Genomic DNA, 12,894 nt, shown 5'->3' with positions numbered 1-12,894 from the left:
GCCCCTCCGCATCTTCTGCTCTCATATCCTTTCTTGTTTCCTTGAACTTATTCACTGCTTAGTCAGAAACTCATGTCTTCCGACGAAGACAACATGGCGGCGATAGAGTGGAAGTGATAGCAACAGAGATCAGAACATACCTGAGGCCCAAGCTATGGATGAAGACAAACCCGAGACCCACGATGGAAGGCCCAAGAGAAGTACCAAGCGATCTGAGTATCTAGACAATTACGCATAACAGTTATTGGGGAAGAATTAAGGGAGTTATTTACAACTGTTTTTCCATTTCAGAATTCTGTTAGAAAAGCTGCTAGGAACTCGTTATTGCAATCATGCTTTGTAAATTTTATTACACAGAATCACCCCACGATATGTATTTAAATAAGATTGCAATGAATTAAATGGTAAGAAGAATTCCAGCTCATCACCTTTAGTGTAGAGCGGAGGTTCCCTTGCCCTCGAAATGAAGGACCATTGTCCTCTGCTTGTATCAGGAAGCCATCAGAGCTGAAGCCCAATGTTTCGCTGTCTGGTGTTAAGGTCGTGACTGATTTGGTAGTGGTCTTTGATGATGGTGATATCCCTTAAATTTTGACTATATATATATATATTTTTTTTCTTTTTTCTTTTTTCTTTTACTTTTGATACTTCCTTAATATACTAATGTGAGGATGAAAATCTATAAGACTGTATAATTGTAAGAGTTTTGTGACTTCTATCCCCTTCTATTTATGTTTTGTATGGTAGTGATACACTAGGGTGAATTGTTTAATGTGGTTGTTTTAATCATCTATTATTTTTGAATTGGGAGACGATTTGTTTGATTTTGTTTGTATTTGCTTCAATTCTGGTTTGCCTTCTATCCTTCAAGAAAAAAAAATGTTAGGTGATGAAGAAATTTGTTGGTGGCTGGTGTGATTTTAGATGCTTTAATTTTTAAATATGAGAGTGGAGCCATGTCTGATTGGCTCTGTCCGATTTCTTGGAACAAAATTCGTTGATAGTGATAGTGATGTCCTAGTAAGCATGGTTGAATTGGACAATTGAAGCTACTTTGCCGAGACTGTAAAAATAATTTGCTTTTGAATAGTCACCTAATTAATCATGTTTTACTTGAATCAGGTTATTGATAAGTCATTTGGTTTTGACACTGCTGTTGAAGAGGCACAAGGAGCCATAAACTTTGCTCATGTGGAAGCAGAAAGCACTGAGAATGGTAACGATATTGTCAAGCTTATCGGTCGTTACAGTGGTAAGTATCATTTACATTATGGTAGTTTACAATTTTAGTCAGTTGGTATAGAGTTCAGGATTTGAATAATCTGGCTAGGAAAAAGATTTACGTTTTGTTTTGTATTATTGGTACTTCATAAATTTCAGTTTTTATCACTTAAGCTACACAAGAAAATTGGTTTATGTGAGGAAAGTAAACAATATAAATCCAAAACATTTTTTTTCTCTCTTTCCTTTTTCGACTTCCAGTCTAACAACAGAAAATGGGACATTAAATATCTTTTACTATGCAAGGTTTTTACTATAAAAAAGTGAGACAATTTTGATGAATAAAAACTGACGGCGATTTGGTCAACAAGGAAATAAAAGGAGACTAGGAATATTCTTTATCCAATTTATGACAGATGCTTTTATCAGAAAGACATTAAAAAAAAATAGCTTTTGAGTTATACCCGTGTTTATTCGGTGTTGGGTATCATTCTCAAGAGGTGGGGGAAGGCCAATCTTCTTTGACCTTTTCCTTTTCTAATTCAACTTGAATCAGTTAAGGAATTTTCTTAAAAGTTGGATATGAGATGGGGGGAGGTTTGGTGAGGATGAAAGAAATTGGAATTTAATAAGTTGTAATTTAAATACAATGTGTAAGATATCTTAAGATATATTAAAATATATCAATTTAGGTAGGGAAAGAAAAGAAGGTCGGGAATTTAATTTTTTAAAAGAGTTTTGAAGAAAATTGTTAAATGATTTGTGTAAAAGCTATTTGAGTTAATCAAGAGAAATTGAACTTGTTATTGGACAAAAATAAATTCAGTTTTTAGAAGTAAAAGTGGTAATTTGAAGTTAATTTATATAATAAAGCTTACTTTTAATTTTTTACTCCCTTAGAATTGTAATGGGAGAATGTTAGGAGGAACAAAACAAACCAGCAAAAGCACCACTAAGGGCACAAACCCTTGGTGGATTCCCTTTAACAGAACCTGTTAGAAGGTGCTGAGCTGTCAGGAGGATACTGGTTCATAGGAAATATGCTGTTGGCATGTTGCTTACCATCGTGCAACACTGCATTGTCATCATTTTCCACTTTTCTGTTATTTTCTTTTCGCATTCTAGCACCTTCTGTTTTCGTAGCGGCACCCTTGGCTAATGCCTCTATATAAGGGATGCTTAGTATGTAATAGAGGACAGCAGAAAAATAATACAAGTTTTCTTCCTTATCCTTCTCTCTTATGGAGGTTCCTAGTCCTCGAAGCTAGGCTGTTCTTTTCCGTGCTTCTGTGCATGACAGAGAAGGTTGCCAATGTTAGATAAACTAAACCAAAATAATTGGGAACCTCTTAGCTTTTTAACAGTCTTGACTTACTTGCCAGTTTTAAAAAAAATGTATTGAATTTTCCAGAATAGTGTTTTTTTGCCTTTTTTGTTGTTGTTTGGTGAGTCCAATTAAGTTAACGAGTTTTTTGTTGAGCTGAAAAAGAAATCTGATTACTAGTTTCCAACTTTGGAAGAAGCTTGCTCAAGTGTGGAATCACAGTGATAGATCATGATCTTTTCATTTTGTAGAACATCCAACCCCTGATGTTGATATGGTTTCCAAAATAGAATGTATAAGGAGTTTTGTTTCAATTTTTTTTTTGGTATTTTATTTTTATTTCCCCCCTTCTGTTTCAGTTTTATGTCATTTAAAGTTTGGGAAAATGGTGGGTATGAAGCATATGTATGCTAAAGGGTGTTGTTTGTTTGTGTTTTTTTTTTGTATGGCTTCTCCTTTATTTTGAACTCCAACCTGAGAAGTATTTGAAGCAAATGAGTGATTTTTAATTTTACGATTTTTTTCATAATTATTTTAGCCAAGTGTGGATTGTTTTTAATTTTTTTTAAACTATACTAATTTACTAATTTGTTTTTATTTTGCTTTTTTATTATTTTTATGTGTCTCATCTCTTGTTAGGAGGCTAGTTTTTGGTTCTTGTGTTTGAAACTAAGTACCCAATTTTCTGAGATGAGAAAAAAGACCAAAAATTTTTTTTTTATCAGCAAAGACTAAAAAACTTTGATAGAAAATAAATGCATTTGTTGTTATGATTCTATTTTCTTAACCCGAAGTGTTGAAATCTTTTATAATTTCCCCCCCATTGTATAGCTAAGTTTCGTTAGGTGTTGGTTTTGTGACATATGTTTGGTAGTGAAATTTAAATATTTGCATGGAAGCCAAAGAATGTATTAGATCCGGGCATACAATGATAGAGGCAGAATCCCCCATCATTTTACCAGGTGGCACTGAGGAGTAAAGCTCTAAACTTGGTTCATGTCCTTGATAGTGCTGTTGCTACTACTACAACTGCACCTGTTGTTGTCTCACCTATGAGACTTTGGATTCATGTCCTTCTCTAACAATACAAATTTAAGTTGTACGAGGGAAGAGGCTCTGGATTTCGGTGCCTTGAGCGTTTCTGATGGAGGGAAGCAGTTACTTGATAACATATTGTGCATTAATATGAGTGGGTTGACTGGACCTATTCAATTTGGTTTAGATAGATCTCCTCTAAATCCATCATATGACATTCTTAATGTAATTGCTACAGGTTATAGGAGAATCGGCTACTGGTCTAGTTCTCTGACCTTTCTGTAATAACCCCTGAGAAACTTCATGCAGAGCCTGCCAATCGTTCAATTTCAAGCCAACATCTAAACTGTGTCATATGGCCAGGAAATACAACAGAAAAGCCTCATGGATGGGTTTTCCCAAATAACGGGAGGTAACTGAGAATTGGAATTCCCAATAGAGTTAGCTATTAAGATATGATCTCCCAAATAAATGGCACCAATGCAATTCAACGATATTGCATAGATATATTCCTAGTTGCCTTTAAATTGCTTCCCTATGCAGTTCAATACAAGTTCATTATGTTTGGAGATGGACACAAGAACCCAAGCTACTGTGATCTTGTCAACATGATTACTTCTGATGTAAGTAATACTCACTGCATAGAACAAACATAATGTAGTAATATCTTGTTTTTATATATCAATTTTTTGTGCTTGCATCTACAGGTTTTTGATGCTGCCGTAGGTGACATTGCGATTGTCTCTGTCCGAACAAAGATTGTGGATTTTACTCGACCATATATAGAGTCGGGGCTAGTTGTGGTTGCTCCAGTAAAAAAAATTAAAGTCAAATGCTTGGGCTTTCTTGCGACCATTTACTCCACATATGTGGGGTGTCACTGCATTTTTTTTCCTCTTTGTTGGAGCAGTGGTGTGGATTCTTGAACATAGAACAAACAATGAGTTTTGAGGGTCACTGAGGGAACATATAGTTACAGTTCTTTGGTAAATACTCTTGTTGTAGCTTGTGCACATAGCTAGTTAGTCATAACTCATCTTTGTATGCTGTTGCAGGTTTAGTTTGTCAACCATGTTGTTTGCGCACAGTAAGTCATCCACCTATTTTGACAGTTCATGTCCTATTCTTGTTTGTGGCTAGAAACAAATAAGCTTCTTTATTATTCTTTCAAGAGAAAACACACTTAGTCCACTTGGTTGAGTTGTGTCCATCCATGTCCTGCATTTACATACTCACTTCCCTCACATGCATCTCACCCCCGAAAGTGACAGACATGTTGAATTCGGCCACATTTGTCGTTGATCCCCCTCTTCGTCGCTCTACCGGCACCACTCTCACACTCGATGTGTTTAGCATGCAATTTCCTTAAGAATCCACCATTATCCAACTTAACCTCAAATCCTCATCAAGAATCTCTCACTCTTCCTTGCTCTGTGGATACTCCATCATCGTCGTCACTACCTCATTTTGATCAAGAACTTTGATTCTAAATGACGAGCACCGAAAGCACTTGGACTTTGTCTCCATATTTGTCTCTTCCTTCTCTCCCTCATTGTTGTCATCACCTACCTCTAATACCACCACCACCAACTAGATTCACTTCAAAAATCATGAACCAAATTCGCCCATAAAATATCATCTTTGTCCATATCTGAACCCAAAACGCCTAAATCCAACTTTTTCTCCTCGTTGTTCGTTTCTCCCTCACTCCCCCATGTAGCATTGTGCCTCTATTGCCAGTCGTGTCACCATTTTAGTTCTTTAAGGGATTTTATTTTAGATCTCATTATGTTTTTAATTCATGTCAAATTTGGTTGTTTTATTGATTTTTTTTTAAAAAACTTTGATTCATTTTGTTGTTGTTGACCTTGATATATGCTTTAATTTGTTTTGATTCTTGCATTTTAAAATATTTTTTCTATGATATATGATGATTTTTAACCTTTGAAAATTACATTTTAAAATTTTAATTAAAAAAATGTCACAGGTTCGTAATCTAAACATAATTTTTGATGAAAAATTAGTAAATAAGAATTTTATAAGAGTGAAAAACAAAAAAAATTATAAAAAATAAATCCAAACTTTAGTAATTTTAGAAGGATGAAAAAATATTTTAACATTTTATTTATAAAATAAAATTATCAAAAATGAATAAAGTCAATATTTTCAATGAATTTAATATATATTTATATTTATAATTGACTATAAAAAATGTTTAAATATGTAAAGTAAGAAAAATATTTTTTAAGAAAGTATTTTTTGAATTATCTAAAAATTTGTAAAAATATTCATAATGGTTGGTAACTATTTCAAATAATATAAATGTTAATTACACTTAATTGATAAGGCACTCTTTTTAACATTCTCTATACCACACTCTTTTTAACATTCTTTGTATAATTATTAAAATTTATTGAAAATTAATAATTTTGATAAGACCTATCTTTACTAATATTCTTAGTATATATCAATGAATGTAATTTTGATAAAACTAACTTGAAAACATCATTGACAAGTAAATTTATATGATTATTTTATTTTGTTTTAATTTAGTGGTCTATTGAAAGTTTCCAAAATTTAAAATTTTAAAAAATATAAATTACTAATAAAATAACAAAACTCAAGCTTTAAAGTAAAAGTGAATGTTTTGTAAACCAGTAACTTAGGTGCTTAATCGTATTCAGAAACCTGATTTCCCGGTTCAATTTAGGGTTTAGGGTTTGAGGTTTAGGAATCCGTTCCTACTTCAAAAGAGTTTGTTCGGTATGTATCATTGTGGAATAGCCAGTCCGAAAAACGCTATAGTGGGATGACCCATGTTTTAATGTTATTTATAATAAATAATTTGCTATTAGTTTTATATATTAATTAAATATTAGGATTTGGAAAACTTTAACAGATTTTACAATGTTTTAGGATATATTTTATGATAAAAAGATTTAAACATTTATTAAAATAGGAAAGATATCACATCATTTGAATATTTTTTATTTGATACTAAACAATAATTAGAAAATATCTCTATTTAAATTCGATTAGAAAATAAAACTTGATTATAATGCATCTAAATTTGAATTTTGAGTAAAAGCGGTAAGAAAGTTATATGAATAAGGGTCTAATAGTTAAAATTGACAGTCCAAAAAGTAATTTTAAAATTGACGATCCAAGTCCAAATAAAATTCGTGTTGGAAATAAAACACTAGAGTGAAAATAGCCAAAAAATAAAGATGGTGTCGTTTAGAGTTAGAGTTGTGAATTGGGTATCTATCTTTTCTGACCCACTAACAGTGAGCGTAGCCATGAGAGCAAACAATCAATAGAAGTTGCAGAACTGCATTACAGCACGCTTTGTCCACTCTGGCCATCATTTTGGCTATGAAAAGCATTGTTCCAGTCACAACGGCCAGGTGGGATATGATGATGCTTGGAGGAGAAGTAGGGTGCCATGTGTGATGCTCGGGCACAATAGCACCAATATTGTGCACAATTAACTACCATGCTATGTAATAAATTAAAAAATCTTGCTTCTATGTTTTTTATGATATATCACAGTCCTAATAATTGTGGTCCTTATGAAATTATGATAACGAATAAGACTTAATATATATTTGTTTTTTGATAGAGCAATTCCCTTAGCTTATGCTTATGTCCATAAGGCCCATAATATTGATACTTGTTTGATCTTGGCACCCTCACCTTTATTTTTTTGATAAAAATGTCTTTAACGGAAACTGTTATATAAAATTAAACAACGAAATTTACGGAAACTAATTTTACAAAAAGCTAACGAAGTAGAGGGTGAGAAGAAGAAGAAAATGTATGTTAGACATGGGTCTGTCTATATGGGTTATATTTTCAGCCCACATCCCACAGCAGCCCAACTCAGCTGACTCAATTATCAAACAACCTAACCCGGTTTACCAATTACAACCCCGAATGCTAGCATCCCAAGTTTTAGAATCAATCAAACAAACCTCAGTACCAAGAACCCTATGCCTTGACAAACCCTAACGTCGATTTAAATCGTTTGTTCGCACTTCAATCTCCAAGTCATAAATACACTCTTCTCTCCCCATTCACTCGCATTGGCTTTTGGTAGTTGAAGTCTTTCATTGTTGTCAAATTCAGATCAGGTTTTCCTTTTCCCTCTCTTTTTATATTATCGATTTTGGTTCATGCCATGCCTCTGTAACTTTCTTTCTTTGTTTCTTTCTTTGTTTCTTTCTTTGTTTGTTTGTTTCTTGCTTTCTTCGTGTAATCCCTGCAGCAAGAATTTGTTTTCTGTACTTTATAAACCACCCATTAAAACTTGCAAGTCATCTGTACAAGTAATTAAAACGGGTCAATTGATATATCCCGGGAGTAACTTTTTACATTATCACTTGTATTATTAAATTTTCTCTGGTGCATCTACTGTGAACACCTTAAAAAATGACAATGTATTTGAGATTGTACTAAGCACTACATTTTAGCCAAATGCGCCATACATGTTTAGCAAACTTCTTCCTCATACATGCTGGTTTTTTCTTTCTCTTTTAAACTTGAGTCTGTCTATTATTGTATAAGCACTTAGATATCATATCATCTATTTTTATAATTGAAAAAATCAGTTTAAACTATTTTCACATTAGATATAAGTTGTTTTCATCATTTATCCTAGAATGCTTGTTGAAATAAGTTGAAAACAACTTATGGACATATCATAAGCTTATTGAGAAGTTTTCTTTAATCTCACGAAGCTTTTAGTATCTTAAAGGCCGTGGCATCTTTTAAAGAAGAGTATAGACTTAATTTGGGTTGGTAAAATAATAACTAAAGTTTAGGTTGGCGAAGAAGTTAGAACATTGTGATAAAGACAGACTAATACATTTTAGCTTTATACATATCTTACAGGGTGGACTTGGGTACATCTGATTATTTTGCAATTGATGTGCTCCTCAACTGCCTAACTGTCCTGAGCTCGGAGTAAGTTCGAATACCAAACTTCATGTTACAAAGTAGAGATGCTTGTCTTGTTAGTTATTTTGGAAAAGCAATTGTGATTGAACTCTATCTGAAATGGCGGCAGATATCTTGGAATCCAACAAGTTGTTTTTGGTTCTTCTGCTATGATTTATGATTTGATGTATTTTGTAAAAAATGATATTTTTATAAAAGTATATATTTTTTTAACACTAAATAAAATTTCTGATTGGTAGCCGAATGTAACAGTATAATATTTTTACTGCTAATATAGCAGTGTTGAATCTAATAAAAATAAATTGTCCATTGGATATGTTAGTATTTGAAAAATAGACAAGAAGAGCAAGAGAGTAAAGCAGCAGAAGGGGTGAAGATAGGGATGGCGGGCATGTTTGGATGTAGTTGCCATTGGCAGTGGGCGGAGGCAAAATCCATGGGAATGGGCTGTTGGTTCTATACCCATCCATGCAGTGAGGCATTTTAGGAGTAGCAGCCTCTGTTGTTTATTACACAAACTCATCACACATTGTGAGCCATAGGAATTTCAAGCCTACTCTTCTCATAAACACAAGGAAATTGCATAGCCCACCCCCTGCTACAGCATATTGCCACTACTTCACCCTTGTTTTTGCATCGTGAAGACGCATATGCATGTTTCTCACTCTCTGCACTTTGCACTCTCAAGTTTCCAGCAGCCAAACACTTGTTCATGCTTTATTGGTCTCTGTACCCTCTGCATTTTCCTGTCCCTCAGCCTCTCTTTCATCCTTTTCCAACCAAGCCCAACATTGTTTCTCCAGTTTTGATTTGAGTACTTTAGTTTTGAGCATGTTATATAGAAACTATTTGCTTTGGTGTAGTAGCTGCTTTGCTGTACCATTATAGCATATAGGGGTCAGGTACTGCACTATAATGTGGGGTTATTTAACTACTTTGACTACATGACCAAGGTATTTAGCTTTTACATCCAAAACAACACTAGTTTTGACAACAGGAAATAAAAATCTGTGTGCTATTTTTAGAGGTTATTGGGATTTGGGATTTTAGTACCTTTGTGAATGCTGCTGGTAGTGGTTGATAGGTTGCAACTAGCAAGCTTGAGTCATCCTTAAGTTCAACTTTGCGAGGCTGATAATAGTTGTATTGATTTAGTGGTTCCAGTTTTCAAAATTAAGTTGAAGGTTTATAATTTGTAGTTTCTAAAGTAAGCATTAGAAATTAGAAAAAAACTGTCTTTATCTGTTTTAATCCCAGTTGTTGTAGTTGAATAAATTGGTTAAACTGTTGTATTCCATGATATGTCTTTGCAGTTCCCATTTTTGCATTTAGGTGATAAAGAATTTATTCATTTGAGTTGCACAACTTTACCAGTACCAACAGTCCAACACCATCAGGCCCTACTAACCTGGAAGGTGTGCATTTGTTCTTTTTATTATTGTTGTTGGAGACAAGTGATTTGGTTATCTCCATTTCTTGGTTAGTTAGGAAATGTGGGAATATGTGAATTAGGGATTGAGAAACGTTTTATGATAGTTTTGGTTTGCCTGGTATGTTTCCTAAAGACAAATGATACTATTTAACCAATCAGATAGGAGCCTTGCTAAAGTATATTTCATTTACAATATCTCTATATGCCCCATGTAGTTCCTTTTGGACTATGGTGGTGTAAATTCTATTCTGATTGGATCGTCCAATTAGGCGAAGGGTTTTATTTACGCTTTACAACATAATTTGTGTCTGTACAATGCAAAGTTGTAAACTAATTTTTATTTTTATTTTTTTGGTTTTGCTTAGTTCTTTACCATGGTTACTGATGGAACCAAAAAGCCTCAAGTTTCAGTACCTACTTCACCACCACCTTGGAAAATCAATTTGCAGAAATATGCTGAATCCCGTGCTCTCGAACTCCATAGTCTTCAATCTATCATAGAAAATAGAGTAAACAGTGATTATAGGTCTCAAAAGAACAAGAGAAGAAGGACAACTGTGTTTGATAACCAAATTGCAAGAAAAGGGTGCAGAAGAAAGAGGCAGAAACTGGGAATAATTGATAAAGCCCTTGCCAAATTAGGTTTGGAGGAGAATCACCAAAAGAAGCTTCCTCGGTGTGTTCATCGGAGATATGAACTAAAGAAAAACCCAGAGAATGGTTTTTGCACTTCTGGGGATGTAACCAAGAGGCTGAGAACTCATGTTTGGCATGCAAAGTGGTTTGCTATGACCAAGCTTTGGGGTTACCACCTTCCTTTGTGTCTTCAAGGAAGGTAGGTCTTTTTGGGTAAAATTAAAAGCTTATGAAAGAGTATATGGGGGAAGTTGAAGCAACAAGCTTGTGAATGTTTTAACATTCCCTTGGAAACACTAACAAGGATTGTGCATGTGCTTACGCAGGGGTAAAGGTTCGAGGGCGCTCTTGAAAAAGGCTCAAACAAGAGGTGCTTGTACATGATGCAAGCTATTATACTGCCCTCCAATTGGAGGGTCCAGAGGTAGTTTATTTTAGTTTTAGTTTTAGCTTTTTTGTTGGAATTTTCTTCTTTTTCAATGTTATACATCTGAGTCTAAAAGACACACTAAACTGATGTTCTGATTCAAACATATTGAAATGCATGTATCAAATAATTATTGTGGGCTCTCAGTCCGAAAAAGTAATGGTTTAATTTTATTTGTTTTATTTAAGGCTCTCCTGTATACAGGATTCATTAATGTCTGTATTAAGAATGGTGCTGGAACCCTATCCGGCAACAACACCACATCCTGGAAATCATGATGACTCTGTTCTTTACAGTGTAACCTATGGAAGAGCAATGGTAGATGTCCTGTTGCTGACTCCAGTAACTGATGGAAGAAATCGTTGTACTTAGTTTGGACAACATGACATTGGTAATGATTCAAACAAACATGGTGTGGAGTTAAGTGAAAAATCAGGCAAAATGAAGCACAGTTTTTTATTTAGACGCCTATGGGTGTGGATAAATTCTTCCGACTTTGAAGAAGGATACGAGAATCTACAAATTTCCTGCCAGAAAGAGGTTCACTTTCTTCTTTAGATTCTTCTATGGACCTTCGTATTGTATTTGTTTTTTCGTAGTTTGGGTTATAAACCCAAAATCAGAGTCTGAAAGTTTAGATAGAAAGGACTGAGAAATCATATTTGTGTCAATAATAGAAGTACAAACAAGTGGATTCTCCTTCCGAATGAAGCTAATGTTGTTTTCCTACATGCTAAGTGACAATGCAGAACGATTGATCTTATACTTCCTTTCTACTATTTAAGCTAGACACCAGACTAATTCAGTAACTAACTGCTGTTAAACCAACCCTAACTGATTATACATCTACTCTAACTACTTTGGCTTATTTTTGTTTATTTTTCTGTCATGGCCTTCATGAGTCTATCAATATGTATGCTTGCTAAACATAAAAACAGGGAGAAATTTGTGAAACCCATTCTCCCATAGGTTAATGTTACAAGTAATCTCACTTTACTGTTGCATTGTCTATTTGAAAGGCTTTCATGTCAGTGTCATATTTCATTATAACAATGAGCATGATTGGATGGTGGGATCTAATATGGATTTATATCTGAGCTGACTGTGTAAAGATTCAGATGATCATAGGTCCATCTGTCTCACTAGCTTGTTATTATTTCTTTAAAGATGTAACTTAGTATGAAATGTTTTTTGTCTAAAATCACAATTAATATTAATCCTGCTAGAAAACTGCTTAAATGTTAAGGTTGAGAAAATTTTATTTTTCAGATAAATATTCTTGTCAGATGAATCGTCACTAATTTGGTTGGTGTTGCTTGGCCAAGGTTTTAATTTCCCTGCTGAAGTTGAAGAATAGAACTGTAAACTATATATAAACACTCTCTCAATATATGCTTTGTTTTATTCAGATGGAGAAGAGGGTCATCTCAATTAATTGCTTTTCCCTTGAGGGTCAACTTGCAAAATTAGAATTAATTGGATTAGGGACATTTCAACTTCTTCAAAAAGTATTGCATGCTGTTGGAAGGTTTGTTATTTAAATTAGACAAAACATTTCCGCTTTTTTTTAAACATTAATGATCTGAAATGGCATATTTTTCTTCATGGCATTACAATATTTCAGAGAACTATTGGCAATTGAAGAAACATGTGCCTATCGAAGAAGAGTCTGTTTCTCAGATCAGAAATTCATCCATACTGAGAAATGAGGATTATTTTTCTTCATGTGCCTATCGAAGAAGACTGTTGTTCCAGTGGAGTCCATTTCAACTAAGACTCCGACTGATGCACAAGAAAAGAAATACAAAGAGCTTGTTGAATTGGGAGGAAATATTGGAAGAGAATAGAGATTTATCTTCA

At 33.9% G+C, this 12,894-nt stretch overlaps 1 pseudogene; it reads left to right on the top strand.

Annotated features, from left to right (window-relative positions):
* Positions 1-409: 409 nt before the first annotated feature.
* LOC114404116 lies at positions 410-11,745 on the top strand (annotated as a pseudogene).
* Positions 11,746-12,894: the final 1,149 nt, after the last annotated feature.

This window comes from Glycine soja, unplaced genomic scaffold (assembly GCF_004193775.1).
Source record: "Glycine soja cultivar W05 unplaced genomic scaffold, ASM419377v2 tig00000120_1_pilon_1_83969, whole genome shotgun sequence".
NCBI lineage: Eukaryota > Viridiplantae > Streptophyta > Magnoliopsida > Fabales > Fabaceae > Glycine > Glycine soja.
Note: the sequence above shows the minus strand (reverse complement) of the source record. Positions and strands in the feature narration are given on the sequence as shown.